Source organism: Hyla sarda, chromosome 2, assembly GCF_029499605.1.
Source record: "Hyla sarda isolate aHylSar1 chromosome 2, aHylSar1.hap1, whole genome shotgun sequence".
Lineage (NCBI taxonomy): Eukaryota > Metazoa > Chordata > Amphibia > Anura > Hylidae > Hyla > Hyla sarda.
The window spans coordinates 347654286-347675734 of NC_079190.1; the positions used below are offsets into that span (position 1 = coordinate 347654286).

General features: G+C 45.4%; 1 protein-coding gene across 2 annotated transcripts in view; it reads left to right on the plus strand.

The window, feature by feature from the left end:
* The first annotated feature begins 18417 nt into the window (after positions 1-18417).
* LOC130356539 (parathyroid hormone-like) overlaps positions 18418-21449 on the plus strand; it is a 37059-nt gene continuing 34027 nt past the window's right edge. For both annotated transcript variants that reach the window (XM_056558225.1, XM_056558226.1), the window contains exons 1-2: positions 18418-19152; positions 19458-20221. The gene's annotated coding sequence lies outside the window, so the exon portion shown is untranslated. The remainder of the gene's footprint in view (positions 19153-19457; positions 20222-21449) is intronic.

Consider the following 21449-nt stretch of genomic DNA (forward strand, 5'->3'; position numbering starts at 1 on the left):
AGACATTTGTAAGTCCTGATCCCCTGATTGGAGTTCTACTGTTCAAGCTTGTAACTTCAATAAGTGGACTATATGTCAGTCTCAATCATGGTGTGGTTATATCTGTATATTTTAACATCCTAGTTTATTATATATTTACTGTACACAGGCTTGCCAATAAAAATCTCTCCTTGCTTTTAGTAGCTGCTCTTCACCGATTCCTTTGTGTTGAGTCATATTCATACTGTGTTCTTAAATTTTAATGAGATATGATTATTGACAAAATATTTTTTTCATCACAGGCTTTCTATTACTTAGTGACTTTTGCATTTAGCAATGGCTGGATTACCAGACAGTAAGTAATACCCACCTTAAAGTGTTACCAAACTGTCTTGTTAAGAAAAGCTTAATTTTCAAATATGAGTTGCATTGTGGTAACTTCACACTGTGTGACGGCAGATTGTACAGTAAAGGCTAGGTTTAAAATCCTGTTGTTCTCAGACTTGTACAGGTTCCATTCTGCTCTTTTTTTGTTGGTGGCAAAAGGAACCCGAATGGGTCAGAGCACAACTGACAGCCCTGGGTCCGGATGGATCAAATTTACTTGAATGGAGTGAAGTCCATTGGGTGTATGGTATTTTATATGAGTTTAGCAGAGGAAAACCCAAAAAAGTTTGAAATGCAGTATCTTTTTCAAAACGCATATGCTTCCAAGGGACTGAGCAACTGAGCTCTGCTCTAGTGAGAATGGCAGCAGTGCGAAGGAGCCCTAAGTGTATGTATTGTGATAGAATCCATTTTTAGCCTACTCGCCTTTTCATGGAAGCTGACACACCCTGTACATATCTAATGAAAATGTCAACTGTGCTTTGGTAGTAACTAGTTTTATTTTCCAAGGCTGTTTTTAGTTATGTTGGAAGGTAAGCTGACATTGGTAATAGTGAAAGCCCTTTGACTACGTCTAATCATAACTATATAAAACTTGGCATAAATCCTTTATTTAAAGGAAAACTGTCAGCTTGCTCCCCCCCGCACTAACCAGCGGTACTGGCTGGTAGTGCGGGGGATGCTGATCAGTTTGATGCTTACCGTGCCCGGATCCGCTGCGCTGTTCGGCCGTAATCTTCTATTTTCGGTATATGCTAATTAGGTGCTAACTTGCAACGGACAGCTAACTGGCACTCTGACGTCAGCGTTTCTGGCTGCAATGCCGCCCAGCTCATCAATATTCCTCCCCTCCCTCTTCTCCCCGCTCTGTAATGAAGAGAGAGGGGAGGAATACTGATAAGCAGGGCGGCGCTGCAGCCATAAACGCTGACATCAGAGTGCCAGTTAGCCCGGCCGGTTCAAGTTAGCACCTAATTAGCATTTCCCGAAAAGAGAAGATTACTGCCTAAAGGCGCGGCGGATCCGAGCACGGTAAGAATCACTGATCAGAAAAGGAAGGTAAATCTATGGTTGCAGGCAGTCTCAGGGACCCCGGTCCTGGGTCCAAAAATTTGCAGAATGAAGAAAGAGGCTGCAGCACACCAGAGTATCCAAAAATGCAAAACGTGTTTTATTCCAGCTAAAAATAACACAACGTTTCTGTGGTCTCACAGCACCTTTCTCAAGTGAGACTTGAGAAAGGTGGTGAGAGACCACAGAAACGTCTTATGTTTAGCTGGAATAAAAAAACGTTTAGCATTTTTGGTTACTCCGATGTGCTGCAGCCGCTTTCTTCGTTTATATATAATTAATGAACAGGTGAAACACAGCTGCTTTTTTCAACATGTTTTAGGTATTAAAGTTTACCTTTTTAACATTATGCTGGAAATGCTGCCTTTAAGTTTAATTTACCGGGGGAACATAGACTTGATCCTGCTAACAATTGAGTGGAGTCTTCTTTACTTTACTGAATTTGATAACTTTCAATGGCCTCAACACACAATAGCTTGACCATACAATGGCCTTTTACATATCGTCCTCCATGACAGCCCACTTGAGAGATGGTCCCATAGGACCTAATAGGAACAGGAAACAGAAAGGGTTAAAAGCCCCTCCCCCGGCACCTTCCCCAGTGTTTTCCTGTTCCTATTAGGTCCAGGACAGAGCGGAGCCTCATGGGGCTCCTATTTTTTGGGTTAAACTTTTTTTATTTTTGTTTTTAAATTTTTTCCCTGGGCTAGGGGACCGGGGCTATTGCTGCTTCCCTCCCCTATGAGAGCCCTATGGTCGCGGGGGTCCTCTTTCCCCTGCCTCCGGGAGTACAGGACACGGCGCTCCTGAGGGGGTTTATGTACCTGTACAGGAGGGAAGGCCTCCTTTCTTTAGTGCGGCCTTCCCTCGTCTGGTCCCGGGATCCCTGTGCTTCGCGTGCAGGCTTCCCACATCTCTGGGGCCGCCATAGGCGTGCGCACAGGGTGTGCCGGGTGTGCCCAGGCACACCCTAATCACCGCGGCCGCGGAGCAAAAGGGGCAGCTGCCCCGGGCCCTGTAATTCCTGGGGGCCCAAAAGCAGCTCTACCCTTTTGCCCCATAAAGCTGATAAAGGCTGGCGGGCCAGGCGTCAGGGGCCCGGCCAAAATGTTAGTAGGAGGGGGCCGGGGGGGGGGGCGGGTTTGCGCCGCATGCTACCTTTTTATGTTCGCCACCGCCGTCACTCATTCCCAGGCAGCCAGTACCGCAATGGCTGTCTGGGAGATGGTCACGTGACGTGACGTGTGGTGCAACGTCACGGGCGGCATCATAGAGGGGAGCGGAGCAGAGAGAGTCTCCCGCTCCTCTCAGTCCCCACACGGCCGCTTCCAGGATCAAGGCCGCAGCAGGGGACCCACCGCCGGATATGTGAGTATGTATAATGTGTGTGTGTGGGGGTATTTATTATATAGTGTGCGTGTGTGTGTTGGGGGGTATTTATTATATAGTGTGTGTGTGTGTGTGTTGCGGGGGATTTATTATATAATGTGGGGGGGGGGATTCATTATATAATGTGAGGGGGGATTCATTATATAATGTGAGGGGGGATTCATTATATAATGTGGGGGGGGGGATTCATTATATAATGTGAGGGGGGATTTATTATATAATGTGAGGGGGGATTCATTATATAGTGTGGGGGGGGGATTTATTATATAATGTGGGGGGGTTTATTATATAATGTGGGGGGGGGGGTTTATTATATAATGTGGGGGGGGGGGTTTATTATATAATGTGGGGGGGGGTTTATTATATAATGTGAGGGGGGATTCATTATATAATGTGAGGGGGGGATTCATTATATAATGTGAGGGGGGGATTCATTATATAATGTGAGGGGGGATTCATTATATAATGTTAGGGGGGATTCATTATATAATGTGAGCGGGGATTCATTATAAAATGTGAGGGGGGATTTATTATATAATGTGGGGAGGATTCATTATATAATGTGAGGGGGGATTCATTATATAATGTGAGGGGGTGGGGGGGATTTATTATATAATGTGGGGGGGGGAGGGTTATTATATAGTGTGGGGGGTGGGGGGGATTTATTATATAATGTGGGGGGGTTATTATATAGTGTGGGGGGGGGGTTATTATATAATGTGAGCAGGGGATTTATTATATAATGTGAGGGGGGATTCATTATATAATGTGGAGGGGTTTATTATATAATGTGGGGGGATTTATATAATGTGGGGGGGGGGGTTATTATATAGTTTGGGGGGGGCTATTATATAATGTAAGAAGGGAGGAAATTATGCATGTGAGAGGAGGATAATAATGATTATTATAATCCTCCCCTCACATATATGTAACATCTCCCCCTCACATGTATAATCTGATAATCCCCTCCTCACATTGATTATCCCTTCACATATAATCTGATTATGATATTATATGTGAGGGGATTATCAATGTGAGGAGGGGATTATCAGATTATACATGTGAGGGGGAGATGTTACATATATGTGAGAGGAGGATTATAATAATCATTATTATCCTCCCCTCACATGCATAATCTGATAATCCCCTCCCCCGTACGTATCCTGTACTGATCCTGAGTTATATCCTGTATTATTCTAAAGAGCTGTACTCACTATTCTGCTGGTAAGGTCACTATGTACATACATTACATTACTTATCCTGTACTGATCCTGAGTTATATCCTGTATTATACCCCAGAGCTGTACTCACTATTCTGCTGGTGAGGTCACTGTGTACATACATTATATTACTTATCCTGTACTGATCCTGAGTTATATCCTGTATTATACCCCAGAGCTGTACTCACTATTCTGCTGGTGAGGTCACTGTGTACATACATTACATTACTTATTCTGTACTGACCTGAGTTATATCCTGTATTATACTCCAGAGCTGTACTCACTATTCTGCTGGTGAGGTCACTGTGTACATACATCACATTACTAATCCTGTACTGATCCTGAGTTATATCCTGTATTATACACCAGAGCTGTACTCACTATTCTGCTGGTGGAGTCACTGTGTACATACATTACATTACTTATCCTGTACTGATCCTGAGTTATATCCTGTAGATCTTTTATTAGAAAAATATAAATCATAACAAAAACACAAAACCAGCGCAACTTGGCCATAACTGAAAACAGCAACATGAAATAACATAAACCAAAACTTTACATTTAAAATAAAAGAACATAAATCCTGCCTAACCGGCCAGCCCAGTTTTCCTAACAAAAAGAAAAACACTCGCATGCATACTCAACTTACATAACCAAAAAAGAAACATAAAAATAGCACTATTTAGCTGTAACTCAAAAACACCCAGACTTGGGAAAAACACACACTACAAAACACACAGAAAACACAACAAGCACTCCCACTACACACCACCACCCCTTTTTTTTTATGTTTTTTTTTTTTGTGTGTTTTTTTTTATTTATTATAATAACACTAATAATAATAATAATAATAATAATAATACTATGCCACACACATGCATCACAGATCCATAACTTTAGAAAGGCATAAAGATAAATGAATCTACAACTCAAAAAACACCCAAACTTGGGAAAAATCACATATTACAAACCGAAAACACAACAAGCACTCCCACTGCACACCAATTTTTTATATATATATATATATATATATATATATATATATATATATATAAAAAAAAAATCCAAAAAACAAAAGGGCAACAGCACTCAAAAAATCCAAACGATTTTTAAGAAAAGGTGCAGGCAACCTGTAAAAGGATCAAGTCCAACGATCCATCCAAATGTAAAAGAAGGGAGATCAGGGTAGCACTCCAATGGTGTGAAAAAAAGATAAAATTTATTCCATCAAAACAATGTGCAAAACAGCAGCGACGTTTCGATCCTCTCCAGGATCTTTTTCAAGCTGAACTAAACAGATTTGTGATTTCTTTTATACATATACTCATCAAGTGAAACAATTATCAATCAAGTGTACAGTCAAAATACAATAAAGTGCAATTAAAGCATAAACCGTGTACAGTAGAGTGATCAATGTACAATGTAAGGCTCATATATCTGTCTTATTATGAGCAAGGTGCATATACAGGTATCCAGGAAACCTGGATACTAAAGTGCTGACAGTGATCTAAAAACGATAAGGTTGCCTATGATTAAAAACAATCAAACAATCAGAGGAGTGATTACAGTAACACTATACCTTAGACGTGTGTAATGGCGTGCATGGACACTTGGCGTTCCGGAAGCGCCGTCTGTGCCGGCCCGCCCCCTAACATGACGTTCTACTTAATCATTGGTTTAAGATCTCCGTCTTGCAAACACCACAGCAGATCGGCGCGTGCGCACTGCCGACTTAATCGTCCGTACATGGTCATGTACCGGCGCCTGCGCACCAAGAGAATAGGTGCGACGGCGCCATTTTGAGAACTGGAAAAGCTTCCCTTACATAGAAAAATACATAAATAAAATGTCCCAAACATAATAACACGGCAGTCCATGAGTAAACAGGTAACCAAGGGGCAGGGTTCCATGCCAAACCCTATGCCGTCAGTGCTCAATTCCAGGTAGGAAAAAATGAAAAGGTAAAAAAACAACAAATAAAGAATGAAAACAATGTAAGAGATGAAGCCAACTGAATATAACAGGTAGGTGTTGGGTACAGGTTCTCTCGAACCTCACCTTCTCAGAGTACATAGCAAAGCATTATTAAATTAAAATGGACCGGATTATGGTCACAAAACCCCTATTCCGTGGGTCACCCCTATTCGCATGACTTATATAATAAGTACATATTAAGGGTGGGTGTCAGTCCCGACACACCCAATCTCCTCGGGTGCGTCCGGAACCCACCAAAACCCTCGGACGCTCGGGGCCAGGTGTCTGTGCTCCAACAGCAGCTCGTACCTGTGTGGACCCTGGTCGTCATCAACTTCCCTGTGCTATGTAGGTCCAATGTGATATGTACCAAGATGAACAAAAAAATTGAAGAAAATGAATAAAGTAAATGGGTAAAAAAATGAATAAAAAACAAAAGTAGAAATAGAAAAAATAAATAAAAAACTGCCTGGAAGAGCAAAGACCGCAAGAGGTGGCACGTATCAATACCTCCTACGGCACCTGTCACACATGTCTACCGTGTACAAACGTCAGGGAAAAGACATAATGGAAAAATTGTTTATTAAAAATATATAAAAAGCAAGATGTCCTGTTCTCAAAAGTTGACTGTTGCAAGTGGCGGAGATCAAAAGAGTAAATCAATTCCTCTGAGTGTATTGAACTCAAACTGAATCTGAAAAAAAGGAAATAGAAGGATAAATTAGATAAACAAATCTGTTATACTCGGAGACCAAGGCGAACAACAATCCCCCACACCTTAGAGCATGCCCGGTGTAATTTTGAACTCCACATTCAGCCCAACAGGGCGTAGTGTGGAAAGTTCAAAAATCCACCGTAGTTCCTTCTTTTTGAGAAGAGTTAAACGGTCCCCACCTCTTTTTGGGAGTGGGACATGGTCCAGAATCATAAATTTCAAATCCCGTTCTGTGTGGCCCTTTTCTGTAAAATGTTTAGCCACTGGCAAATCTAAACGTTTTTTACGTATAGTGTATCGGTGGTTATTTAACCGTGTCTTCATGTCACATTTGGTTTCGCCTATATACAAAAGTTGACAAGGGCACCACAGAACGTAGATAACATAATCCGAACAACAATTTAGATAATAATTTATCTTATATTTTTTGAGTGTATCAGGGTGTTGGAACTCAGAACCTTTTACCATTAAATTACAATTGACACAAGACCTACAAGGAAAAGATCCCTTGCCCATTGTACCAAAGTATCTTTGTTGTGGTGTTTTGGAGGAAGCTATATCGGCTTTCACCAATTTGTCCTTAATATTAGAAACCCTTCGATAGGACATAATGGGGGGATGTTTTAGAGATGGAATCTGGGGGAAGCCTTTTTCTATAATCTGCCAATTGTGTTTCAATATTTTAGTTAATTGTGTAGAGATGTCATTAAAGGTGCTCACAAATGTCAGTCTCTCTCCCCTATCTACTGTCCGATTGGTGGAGCTCAGAGTCAGTGCTCTATCCATAGATTTGACCCGCTCACCATGGATGTCCAGCAGCCTAGGGGGATAACCCCTCTGTCTGAAGTTGCGGGACATCCTGGTGAGTGCTGCTTCGCTATGTTCAGGGCGGTCAACTATTCTCTTAACCCTCAAGAACTGACTATACGGTAAAGATCTCACCATGTGCCTAGGGTGACAACTCGTGTACTGTAGGAGGGTGTTGCAGTCAGTCTCTTTAACGTAAAGGTCCGTGTGGAGTTTGTTGTCTTGTAGCGTAACTGAGGTATCCAAAAATTGTAGTTTATCTGTAGAAGAAACAAGAGTGAATTGTATGTTATAGTCAATGGTGTTCAAAAATCTATGGAAATCATCCAATTCCTCAGTAGTGCCTCTCCAAATTAAAAAAATATCATCTATATATCGCCACCACTCCACTACCTTGGTGAAGTGGGGCGACATATAGATGAACTCCTCCTCCATACTGGCTACCACCATATTTGCGTAGGTGGGCGCAACGTTTGCGCCCATTGCGGTCCCTCTCGTCTGTAAGTAAAACTGATCATTAAATGTGAAGTAATTACAGCTAAGATTGATATCCAACAAAGCTAACACAAAATGAAGTTTATCATCAGTGCAATCTGTGTTTAGCAGAGCCTTACGTACCGCATTAAGTCCCACCTCATGGCTAATAGATGTATAGAGACTCACTATATCAAATGAAGCCAGTATGGAGTTGGATGGTATAGTCAAGTTCTGAATTTTCATCAAAAAATCGGTCGTGTCCTGAAGATAAGATCGGGCCCCCACCGCATATTCACGAAGCACCTGGTCTAAAAAAATTGAGATATTATTCAAGATGGAGTTACGACCAGACACAATGGGTCTGCCCGGCGGATTAGACAGAGATTTATGAATTTTAGGTAATAGATAAAGGACCTGTATATGCACCTTGCTCATAATAAGACAGATATATGAGCCTTACATTGTACATTGATCACTCTACTGTACACGGTTTATGCTTTAATTGCACTTTATTGTATTTTGACTGTACACTTGATTGATAATTGTTTCACTTGATGAGTATATGTATAAAAGAAATCACAAATCTGTTTAGTTCAGCTTGAAAAAGATCCTGGAGAGGATCGAAACGTCGCTGCTGTTTTGCACATTGTTTTGATGGAATAAATTTTATCTTTTTTTCACACCATTGGAGTGCTGCCCTGATCTCCCTTCTTTATATACATATTATACATACACATACACACACACACTTTTTTTTTTCCCCCTTCCACACACACATATATACATTAGTTTTCTACGTTATCCCACAAGACCTAAACCACAACTGGATACAAAAATTACTACAAAAATAACATCTGGTTCGACTGCCATATCTATCTCTACTATAAACACAATATAAACAATATATAATTCACAAATCAAGATAAAAATAAATAAAATAAAAATAAAATTAATATATATATTTTTATAATAATTACATGTAATGTACACAATTTATACATATAAACTATATACACTATATACACACCTATTATTATACAGGAAACACACCTAAATGTACAATAAAACATCCCTACTCTAAACTATCCCTTCACCCACACCACCCGCCCTTCTGTACATGGGTCAGAGTCCACAGTTCTCAATGTCCAGCCACGACTGACCCATGCCAGGTCCACCAAAAGAAAACCACCACACACCAAATACACCCCCCCCAACCTAGAACTCCTCCCAACCAACTTAACCATAACCAACTTTATAACATACATAAACAACATAACCCACACTAGGCCCAAGTTCGGTGCCTGTAAGCCCTTCATAACCTAAACATCGGAAAACAAAACAAAAAGCTATGGTGCACATGCATTAGCCCACCACCAGGAAGAAGGATGGCAATCCTGATACATACAAAAATTTACATACTTTCCCTAACACCTCCCTACCTCTCACCCTACCATTATCCCTAAAATAGAAACTGACCCTACTATCACCCTAACCCTGTCCCCTTACATCACTGTCCCTAACCAAAACAAGGGTACTCTACCCAGAAGGTCTAGTACCTAGGGCACATCAAAAGAAAACCCTCTCCACAGGAGAGAAGCCCTACTGGTACCAAGACTGCCATACTCCAAAGACCTGATCTTCCCGAGGTCACGGTGATATTCCTACAGACCTCCATCTCGGAGAGGACTTTACGCTGCGTAGACACTAAACACCGTGCGTTCCACGTGTGGTACCTAATCACTAAGCTAACTAAGAATAAAGTGCCCCGGTCTCGACCACCCATTTTCCTGAATGCCCCATAAGCCCACTCCGGGTAGGTAAGGCCGGCAAGTTGACTCCAGCCAATGGAAGCGCCCACCCGGTTGTAAACCCCTATATTAAAGGGACAATGAAGGAGGAAATGGTCCATGCTTTCCAGCGTGTCCACACACTCTTCTCGGGGACAGTCCCGGTCATCAGATCTCCTACACTTCAAATTGTCCCTCACATATAGCTTCCCCTGAAAGCAGCGCCAGGCCAAGTCCCAAAACTTCTGGGGGATCCTTTTCATGTTTAAAAGAAACAACCCCACCCTCAGATCCTGACCTGGGCAGTCCCTGAGCGCCAGAGGCTTCTGGAAGTGGGTCAACAGAACCCGTTTGTCAAGGAACTGCCTTGACTGGGTCCTGATCTCCCACACTCCCAGACCCCACCGACGTATCGCCTTCAGAGTCGGGGTAGTGTAAGCAGGAATATATCCATGTGGTGTACGGAGGTCCTTCACTTGCCCTCCTCTCTCCCATTCCTGGAAGAAAGGCCGAAACCACTCCCTGCAGGAGAGTACCCACGGAGAAGCCCTCTCTGACCAGAGGTTTGAGATGTTGGCTTTTAAGAAGGTGTTTGTTAAGAACACCACGGGGTTTACCATAGATAAACCCCCTAGTCTCCTCGTGCGGTACGTAACCTCCCTCTTGACTAGGTTCATCCTGTTCCCCCATAACAGTTGGAAAAACAGGCTGTAGACCCTAGTGTAGTAAGCCTCTGGCAAGATACATACACTGCCCAGATAGATAAACAAGGGGAGCAGGTACGATTTGATCAGGTGTACCCTTTCCCTGAGGGTCATAGACCAACCCTTCCACTGGTCCACCTTCTGAGTGGCATCCTGGAGCTTACCATCCCAGTTTTTGGTGGGATAATCATCCTGGCCGAATGTGATGCCCAAAACTTTTGCTGATTCTTGGGGCCCTGGAAGGGTGTCCGGGAGATCAAACGTGGGATCCCCCCCTCCCAGCCAGAGACTTTCACACTTATCCCGGTTGATCTTAGACCCGGAAGCCTCCGAGTAGCGGTCCACCTCTGACATCACCACATCGACCTCCCCCCTCGAGGAGACGAAAATGGTGACACCATCAGCATACGCCACCACTCTCTGGGCGACATCCGGCTCCGCCAGACTCATCCCGACTCCCGCTAACGGCCCACAATCTACCCTCCGGACGAAGGGATCGATTGCGAACACGTATAACAGCGGGCTCAAAGGACAACCCTGACGGACTCCGGACCCCACCTCAAAAGAGCGGCCAGACCAACCGTTCACCAGCGGGAAACTCTCTGCCCCTGCATACAAGATCTTGAGCCAATTAACAAAAGTACTCGGTAAGCCATATCTCAGAAGGACGGACCAGAGGTAGTCATGGTTCACCCGATCAAATGCTTTGGCCTGATCCAAGGACAGTAAGTACCCCTTCCAGAGACCCGCACTGCTCCGCTCCACTGCCTCCCTGACACTCAGGACAGCACTTAAGGTGCTTCGGCCTGGAACAGAGCAGTGCTGGGCCCCCGAAAGGAGCCGGGGTGCAAACTCCACCAACCGATTAAACAGTATCTTGGCCAGAAGCTTCCTGTCCGTATTGAGAAGAGCTATGGGCCTCCAATTCTCAATCCGGCTAGGATCTTTACCCTTTGAGAGAAGAATCAGGGCTGACCTCCTCATTGACCTAGGCAGAGTGCCCGAGGAGAGACACTCATTGAATACCACAGTCAAGAGGGGAGCTAAAGACTCCTTAAAGGTCTTGTACCACTCGGATGTTAAGCCATCCGGACCTGGCGACTTCTTGGGGGCAAGCCCCTCGATCGCCAGTCTCACTTCCTCTTCCTTAATTTCTTCTGCCAAAACGCCAAGAGAGGGGTCTACCCCTGGCTCAGGAATGGTTTCAGCCAGGAAAGCCGACATCTTGTCCCGATCTAGATCCTTCCTCCCCAAGAGGTGCAAGTAGAAGGATCTGACGACCTCCAGGATCCCTGATCTGGACCGATTCAGAGATCCCGTACTATCAATCAGTGCTGAGATGATTTTACTACTCACTGACATCTTGCAGTTTCTGTAAGGGTCGGGCGAGCGGTACTTCCCAAAATCCCTCTCAAAAACCAAAGATGCGTGCCTATCGTACTGACACCTCATCAGCAAGGACTTCACTCTGGAGATATCCTCCCGGCTACCTCCAGTCGAGACGAGAAGCTCGAGTTTCCTCCTCAGACCCTGATACAAGCGATACCGCGATACCTGTTCAGGGACCTGAGGCTCGAGAGCTGGCGGAAGAACCCCGCAACCCGCTTCTTGAATATCTCCCACCACTCTGACTTACTACTACAAAGGTCCAGTAAAGGTACCTGACTCTGAAGAAAATCCTCAAAGGACTGTCTTACCTCCGCTTCCTCCAGGAGGGACGAATTCAGCTTCCAATAACCTTTACCCATCCGGGGGGTCTCTGAAACATTCAAGGAAAACAAAATCATACAGTGATCGGAGAACTCCACCTCAACCACGGACACTGCGGAAGAGACGGCTTCCTCCTTTAAATAAAACCTGTCTATCCTAGACCTGCAGCTACCTCGATGATAGGTGAAACCCGCGTGGCCTGAGGGGCTCCGGATGTGGGCGTCCTCTAGGCGAGCTTCCCTAACTATATTATTAAGAGCTATGCTGTCCTAAGCCAGCGAACCATTGGAACCTCTCCTATCTTGGGACCTTGTGACAGTATTGAAGTCCCCTCCAAAGATCACTTGCCGGCTAGTAAAAAGGAAGAGCTTAATCCTCATAAAGAGATCTTTTCGTCCCCACTTGGTTTGTGGGGCGTAGATGTTAATGAGCCGGAGCTCCTGTCCCTTCATGAGGACATCTAAGATCAGGCACCTCCCCATTTCTAACTCAATAACCCATCTGCATTCAACCGGAGCGGTAAAAAGGACCGCCACCCCATTATACGGCTCAGCCGCAAGAGACCAGTGGGAGGGCCCGCGCCTCCACTCTCTCTTGGCTTTTACCAGGGAGGCTAGATCTGACAACCTGGTCTCCTGCAGATACAAAATATCGGCTTCAACACGGCCGAGAAAATCAAAGGCTGCGAATCTAGCCGTATCAGACTTTATGCTGGCACAGTTAATAGATGCCAGCGTCAATGGGGTGAGTGCCGCCATCATGGGTGATTGAGTTAGACGGCCCTAACCCCTCATTTCTGTTTTTTTTTCACCCCCTCATCCCCAGATGAGGAGGCTTCTTTCCCTTTGGACCTTTTTTTAGACTCTAACTGGTCCATTTTTGAATCCCCATCTCCGCCTGGCTCTGGTTTGGCCCCATCCCCTGAAGAAACAGCCCCATCAGGACAGGGCCCAGTTCCCCCTGGAGGCTCCCCCACTTCAGGCACCCCATCCTCGACCCCCCCCCTCCAAGGAGGGGGAGGAGATGGCATCGAGTACAGAGTACCGATTAGACAGATCAATCAGAGGGGGGGGCAGGTAAGCTTCCGCTTGGGACCTGGTCCGTAGCACGGGGACTAGAGGGCTCCGACCTCTTCTTTCTCCCTTTACTGCCCTTCTTTTTTGGCCTCTCTTCACCCTCCTCATCCACACTTTCACAGTGGGAGGAATCGGAAAGATCGGCCTTACTGCCTTCTTCTCTACATATTCTCCCCATTTCCTCATCCAGCACATTCTCCCCCAGGGCCTCAGCAGTTTCAGGACTAACCTCTGGAGCAGGGCCAGAAGCTACCCCTGCCACATGGGAACTCTCCAGTTCCCTGCTCCTTCTCCGATTAGCCTCCCGCCTCAGCTTGGCGGGACTTTTCCTCCTCACTGACCCTGTTGCACCTTCACCCGCACTCGTGCCCTCCCCAGCTGAGGCAACATTACTGCTCTCCCTAGCCAAGGTGACCGTCGCACGGGCAAAGGCGCTAGGACAACGGCTGAAAGGGTGTCCTAAGACACCACACAGATGACACCTGATCTGCCTACAGGATGCGGCAAGATGACCTACCCCACCACACAGAGCACAGACCTGCACGGTACAGGCTGCGCTAAAGTGAGTGGGGCTGCCACACCTGTGACAGACCTTGGGCTGCCCCTGGTAGAAAATTTGGATTCTGTCTCTCCCAAGAAAAGCAGCTGATGGGATGTGGGCAACAGTGCTCCCCGAACGCTTCAGTTTGACGGAAAACGTCCAGGCCCCAGACCAGATCCCATGTTCGTCGTAGTTCTTTTTCGGCATGTCCGTCACATCACCATATCTGCTGAGCCAGGTCATGATATCATAGCATGAAAGTGATTCGTTACGTGTCAAAACGGTCACTTTCTTGACCAAATTCTGACGGGATATCGCCTTTACGGCAAAATCCCGCCAGCCGGGCTCGCTTTTCACCACCTCATAGTTCGACCAGAAGAGTTCCAAACCCTCTGGCCGAACGAAGCTGATGTCAAACTCGGAAGTACCGTAGGGGTGGATCAGGGCAAAGATGTCACTTGCCCTGAATTCCATCCGGAGGAGGAGCTCAACCACCTTACCCCGAGGCAGACACGCATCTTCGCCCCTCCACACTAAACGGACCACATTCCTACGGCCACTTTCCTGCCCGGATGTCGGGAGGGACCAGACCACCTCCCCATTTTGTTCTCGGAAGGCGCCTAAGCCGTGTCTTTCTATCCAAAAAGACAGGTCAACCTCACCCCTCCCCTCTACATGAATTGATCTGTCTCCCCTACGTAGAGCCCCCAGGAGGCGCTGTTGCAAGTGACCCCCAGAGCCAGATGGAGATGGGGATCCCCCTGATCCCCCGGCAGTGACGCTGGCATAGCTTCTGGGAGAAGCAGCCACTACCGGGGGGGCAGTCGAACCAGAAACCAAACCAGGACCCATAACTCACATTCTGCACATTACCATTTTTGCTTTCACTTTCACTCTTGCCTACACTCTCCATTGTATTACAGGCTGGGCTGGCTGGGTGTTTTGTTTCATGTACAAGGGTTGCCGGTTTTAGGATTGGCGCTGTAGAGTTCTTCCTTCCACTCTCCTGGGACGCAGAGACAGGCTCCGCCTCTGACATGGGTGGCCACGCCCCCCCACAAAATGCTGTACATCTTGGCGGGAGCTGTCCCTCCAGACGCACTCCTGCCCCGTCAACGTCACCTAGGGGACCGCCCCCTGAACCAACAAGGTCCGGCGCCCGGACACTCCCCCCCCCTCACAGGGGAGTGCCCTGCAGCGCCAGGACCTGTACCGCCCACTTCAACCGAGGGACCGCCCCCCGGACGGGTGAATCTGCCGCTATTTTCTGGCGCCTGGACACCCTCCCCCCTCACAGGAGGGTGCCCTTTTTTTTCTATAGCACCCGCGGCCATTTTGGGTGCACTACTGTATCCCCCATGCTGTCCCCGCTCCACTACAGAAACGGGGTCTGGCAGATTGGGGGACCCAGCACCCTGAGCTGACTTCTCAGCCGACCCAGGTTGCTGGAAAGAAGAAAATACAAATTTCACTCCTTGTGCCTTCTTCCACTTCTTGTGCCTTCTTCCACTTCTTGCCCTTCACTTTCTTCCGCTTCCCCTTCTCTTCTGGGCCCAAATCATCACCAAAAGTGAAGTTCTCCAGACGGGTGGGGGACTCCTGCATAACAATCGCACGCAGGAGACCCCCATCTGCCGAGCTGCTGCCATCACTGCAGTCACTGCCATCCTCATCATCCTCACTGGAGGGAGGTAAGGCCACCTGAGCTGGATTTATATAGTCCACACTGAGGGTAAGTGGGGGGTCTGGGGTAACAGTGGTGGTACAAGCAGAACCCGTGTCCATATCCCCCTCACTCACATCCCCCTCCTCACCTTCCTCCATCTCCTCCTCGCTCTGGCAGTCATCTTGGTGACAATCTTTTTCTGAACCTCTGGAGACCCCCTTTTTGGGGAACCTCTCCTCATTAAGTATCTTCTCGCTGAAGAAGCCGGCTCCAGCCACAATGTCTGCTCTCAGCTGAACAATCTCCTCCACCTCTTTCTTTAGTGCTCTCACCTTTGCAGTGAACGCTGCTCTCTTGCCCTTGGCTGCTGTATCCGCCTGGTAAGTTGTAAACTTAATGTCTTCTCTTAGACCACGAAGCTGTTTCCCAAGCTGTTCATATTGGGCCATCTTTGCCTGGATTCTAGATCCGAAAGTCTCCAGGGATTCCCTTGGCTCCTTTACCCCCCATTGCTGGGGTTCTGAGGAGCCTGAGGTAGAAGCCTTCACTCCACTCCTCTGCCTGGATGAGCTTCTTTTCCCAGAGGAACTTTTGCTGGAAGCCTTGCAGCTCCCAGCTGGGGATGGGGGAGGGGGCCCCACATGGCGATGGGCCCTGGTGGATCGTCTCACCCCATCCTGGCTGCTGGCCGTCGCATTTTCCTTTGCACCCCCCGCCGGCCGGGTACGGGGAGTGCAAGATGAAGCCTCCTGGGGCTCCATAGCAGGAAAACCCTCTACCCAGGTATCTGCCACACACCTGGGGAGGGGCGGATGGAAATCACTGCTTCACTGGAAGAGTCTGGAAGTAACAGGAGCTCAGACACACCCAACCTCTCTCCAGAGCTGTACTCACTATTCTGCTGGTGAGGTCACTGTGTACATACATTACATTACTGATCCTGTACTGATCCCGAGTGTGTGTGGGATGGGGGTGGGGGACCGGGGGGGGGGGGCCCAAAAAAAATTGCTTGCCCAGGGTCCAATCAAAATTAAAGACGGCCCTGTCCATTATACATACACTGTACAGCAATCATACATCCATTATACATACACTGTGTCTGTGACTGTACAACAATCATACATCCAATCCATTATTAATGGATTGGATGTATGATTGCTGTACAGTCACAGTGTATGTATAATGGAGGTATGCTTGCTGTACAGTGTATGTATAATGGATGTATGATTGCTGTACAGTCACAGTGTATGTATAATGGAGGTATGCTTGCTGTACAGTGTATGTATAATGGAGGTATGCTTGCTGTACAGTGTATGTATAATGGATGTATGATTGCTGTACAGTCACAGTGTATGTATAATGGATGTATGATTGCTGTACAGTCAGTGTATGTATAATGGATGTATGATTGCTGTACAGTCAGTATGTATAATGGATGTATGATTGCTGTACAGTGTATGTATAATGGATATATGATTGCTGTACAGTCAGTGTATGTATAATGGATGTATGATTGCTGTACAGTCAGTGTATGTATAATGGATGTATGGTTGCTGTACAGTGTATGTATAATGGCTGTATGGTTGCTGTACAGTCACAGTGTATGTATAATGGATGTATGATTGCTGTACAGTGTATGTATAATGGATGTATGATTGCTGTACAGTGTATGTATAATGAATGTATGATTGCTGTACAGTGTATGTATAATGGAGGTATGCTTGCTGTACAGTGTATGTATAATGGAGGTATGCTTGCTGTACAGTGTATGTATAATGAATGTATGATTGCTGTACAGTGTATGTATAATGGAGGTATGATTGCTGTACAGTGTATGTATAATGGATGTATGATTGCTGTACAGTCAGTGTATGTATAATTAATGTATGATTGCTGTACAGTGTATGTATAATGAATGTATGATTGCTGTACAGTGTATGTATAATGGAGGTATGCTTGCTGTACAGTGTATGTATAATGGAGCCTCCAATCCAAAAAAAAGCCTCCAATCCCCAAAAAAGTTTTAATAAAGTTTTTCATTTTGTTTGTATTGATATTTATATGAGTGTAGGTCTGTTTATGTATGTGTGCATGCAAGCAAGAGTGTGTGTGTGTGTGTATATGTATATATATCTATCTATATAAACACACACACGCGTGAGTTTGTGCTTTAGGGTGCACACTCTAATGCAATAGACTGCGCACGCCTATGGGGGCCGCATGTCACTGGGAGTTACCGGAGCTCTGTATGCGGCGGGCGTGCTGTAGCAGAGTTCCGGTGGCATTTCCTGGCCGGCTGCGTCCTTGTGCAGCAGCTTGTGTGGTTCCCCCGGGAACTGGGTAAGAAACTTTGGTTCCGGGCAGTACGGAGATGCAGCGGACCGGAAGTGACGTCATGGGGCGCCCCATTATTTCCCTCCCTTTTTTTTGTGTTTGGGTTGTTTTCTTCTACTGGCATTACTTTTTCTGGTGTCCCTTTTTTGATTTGTAAAACACTGGGGAAGGTGCCGGGGGGGAGAGGCTTTTAACCCTTTCTGTTTCCTGTTCCTATTAGGTCCTATGGGACCATCTCTCATGTGGGTTGTCATGGTGGACTCAAGAAAACCAAATTATCGGTAAGTAAATAATTCTATCTTTCTGGACCATTGTAACTATAAACCAGACACATCATACAATGTACAGACAGTCCAGATCTGTGAAACATGTCAATAGCTGGAAGATCTGACCACTCAGAGTGGGCACTTTACTATTAAAACCCCTGTATTACTGAAGTGTATGCACTGACTGGTGTCTGGTAGCGCCCCCTACAGTACAGGGTAGTATTACATGTTCTGTACTACTCCTTACCTGTGCCAGGGTTAGCTGCTCCTTTGGATGCCAGGTAAGTGATTACAGCTACCAGCAGATCTTTATTACTTTTAGACCTAAGTACTGGCTTTATCTATTTTATTTATGATTTTTATAAATATTATTATTTTTTTAATCCTCACTTTTCCCTATTTTTGGATGACATTATTGTCGGTTCAGAACCAATTATCAAGTTTCCATAGAGTTATGGTCTCAACATACAATGGTTTACATAAAATGGTCATCCTGGAATGGATTAATATTGTAACTTGAGGGACCACTGTAAATAAGTTATTGTTTGTAACTTATTAAGTAAGTTATTATAAATTGTTTGTAATAGCTTAATGAACATATCTGTAATATACTTGGAATCGAAAGAAGTGTTACAGCGGCATATCATTCTCAGACCAATGGCCTTCATGAGAAAAGTAATCACAACATCAAGCGGCAAGTTTCTTTTTTTTTTAATTTATGGGGGGGCTTTTGATGCAACTTTGATTATGATTTTTCATTTTCTATAATGTTCTTTTTGTATGACATTTATGTCTTACTGTATGGTCTGATCTCTAAATTTTATCATAAGAATTCTACTGTTTTAAAAAGAATTTATTTGGTGGTGGGATTTTATTTCCAGGGCTCTCACAAAACAGGTGAATGATCAGCAGAACAACTGGGACATCTATTTGAAGCCCACGCTTTTCTCCTTGAGATTGAAGGTCCAAAGGACAACAAACTTTTCTCCGTTTCTTCTTAAGTATGGAAGGGTGGCGGTTGTTCCCTCCCAAGTTCCGTGGAGCTGCCAGTGAGTTTCTTCTGTCTTAGCTACATCAAATCATATAATTGCTTAATATGTAGACATTACCTTTGTTTACTTTATTGAACATTAGGGTAACAAATATCTGTGAAATGTCCCAGTTTGTTGCATATTATCGTTCAGTGCGCACATTGAACCATATTCTTCCATTTCCCTTAGCATTGCAATTATAAAAATATATTTTGATTTCCTTAGTTTATTCTTCTGGAAAAGTAACTTTTTATTATAGTCCATGAATGTTTAATTGCACATTTTTGTAATAAATATTATCTTTTATATTTATTTATTTTCAGCTTTCGATCATCCTGCCTGAGAAGGAAACCTATCAAAGCTTTGTGGAGGAAAAAAGCTTCAACTCAGCTGCTACACAAATCAGTTGAAAAGTCTCAAGGAAGACAAAAGGATGCTCATGCAAAAAAAGTATTGAAGAAGAATGAGCAACTGACATACAGCGTTGGAGATGAGGTCTGTTAGCTAAGCCTTCAAACTATTTGGAGGAGACCATCAAGCTGTGCTAAGGTTCCAGCTTCAAAGTCATTTTGTGTAGACAATGGGGTAGATTTTTCACAATTTGTGTAGAGAAATAGTGGTGAAGTTGCCCATAGCGACAAATTAGATAGCTTCTATCATTCATACAAGGGCATCTGAAAAATGAAACAAGCAATCTGATTGGTTGCTATGGGCAACTACACCCCTAGTCCTCTACACTGTTTTGGACAAATCTGCCTGAAGCTTGTTTCTTTATTAACTGACACATCCACAAATGCTTTAACAGGTCCTTCTGTATAATACAAGGAAGCGAGGAAGAAAAGGAGGAAGGATGCAGCCAGACTTCTATGGTCCATAAGTCATCAAGGAACTGGCTGGAAAAATTGTCAGATTGACAAAAGTGGATGGGAAAAGCTTGGCCAAGAAAGCCAACGTGGACCACATAAAGCCATACAGAAGTCATATGATGTCCCCGAAGACTGAGGAGGAGAACCACAACAGCGAATCTGTCCCTCGAAATATGTTGTTGAAAAAATGTGAAGAGAATTCAGAGGACAGCACTATGGAGGTACAAACAAGTCTAATTTACACAAGCATATTGTATACTGATGCTTTGTATGTCCTGTTTTATTTACTTATTTATTTTTAACTCCTTAAGGACAAAGGGCGTACATGTACGCCCTTGCTCCGCTCCCCTTCTAAGAAGAGGGGTCAGGAGCTGACCCTGCGTCATAGCAGTGTGGTCCCGGTGGCTTTTAGCTGCCGGTGTAGTTAAGAAAACTGTTCCCTGTAGAGAAATGTGTCCAAGCAGATGATGATAAATTCTGACGTGCACACCCGTCCCATACTATTGGTTGTTGGGGGGGGGGGGGGTGCAGCCTCGCTCAGCTCAGTATTTGGCACCAGCTCCTTGGACACATTTCACTACACCCCAATCTCCGCAATCTCACAGCAGGATAAAGCAAACTTTATCCTTGCTATGAGAGCAGAGAGATCGGAACAGAAGCAGAGAACAGGGATGCTGAAAAGTGTCCCTTCTGCTGAGGCTCACTCTTGCCGATGCTGTAAAACTGTGAACCCGATCCCCATGTCTCTCATCAGCCTGGGGGAACTAGAAATGTGTGTCCTTGCTGTTGGCTCTCTCCATCCCGATCCCCGCAGTGAAGATGTAGGAATGTGTCCTAGTGCAGAGGCAGGGAAGACCGCTATCCATCATCAATCACCGCTCTACCCTGCCTCGAGGATGTTGAAAATCTGTGGGGAAACATTGAGGCATGGGTACACTGATTTGAAGAAGCAGTAATCAGAGGCAGGGGAGAGCAGTGATGTATAGTCTCTGCACCCCAAGACACACATTTGTACATTCCCGCCGCAGGGATTGGGGATGGAGAGAGCCAGCAGCGGGGACACACATTTCTACATCCCCCAGGCTGATGAGAGCTGTGGGGATCAGGTTCACAGTTTTACATCAGCGGTGAGAGTGAGCTACAGCAGTGGGGACACCGTTTTCAACATCCCTGTTCTCTGCTTCTCTGCTCTCATAGGGAGGATATAGATTGCTATATTCTGCTGTGAGAACGCAGAGATCGGGGTGTAATGAAATGTGTCCAGGGAGCTGGCGCCAAATACTGAGCAGAGCGAGGCTGCACACCCCCCAAACAACCAATAGTATTGGGCAGGTGTGTGCATCTCAGCCAATCACAGTGGCTTTGCTGACCCAGCATTTATCATCAGCTGCTTGGACACATTCCTCTACACGGAACAGTTTTCTTCACTACACCGGGACCCGTGGCTAA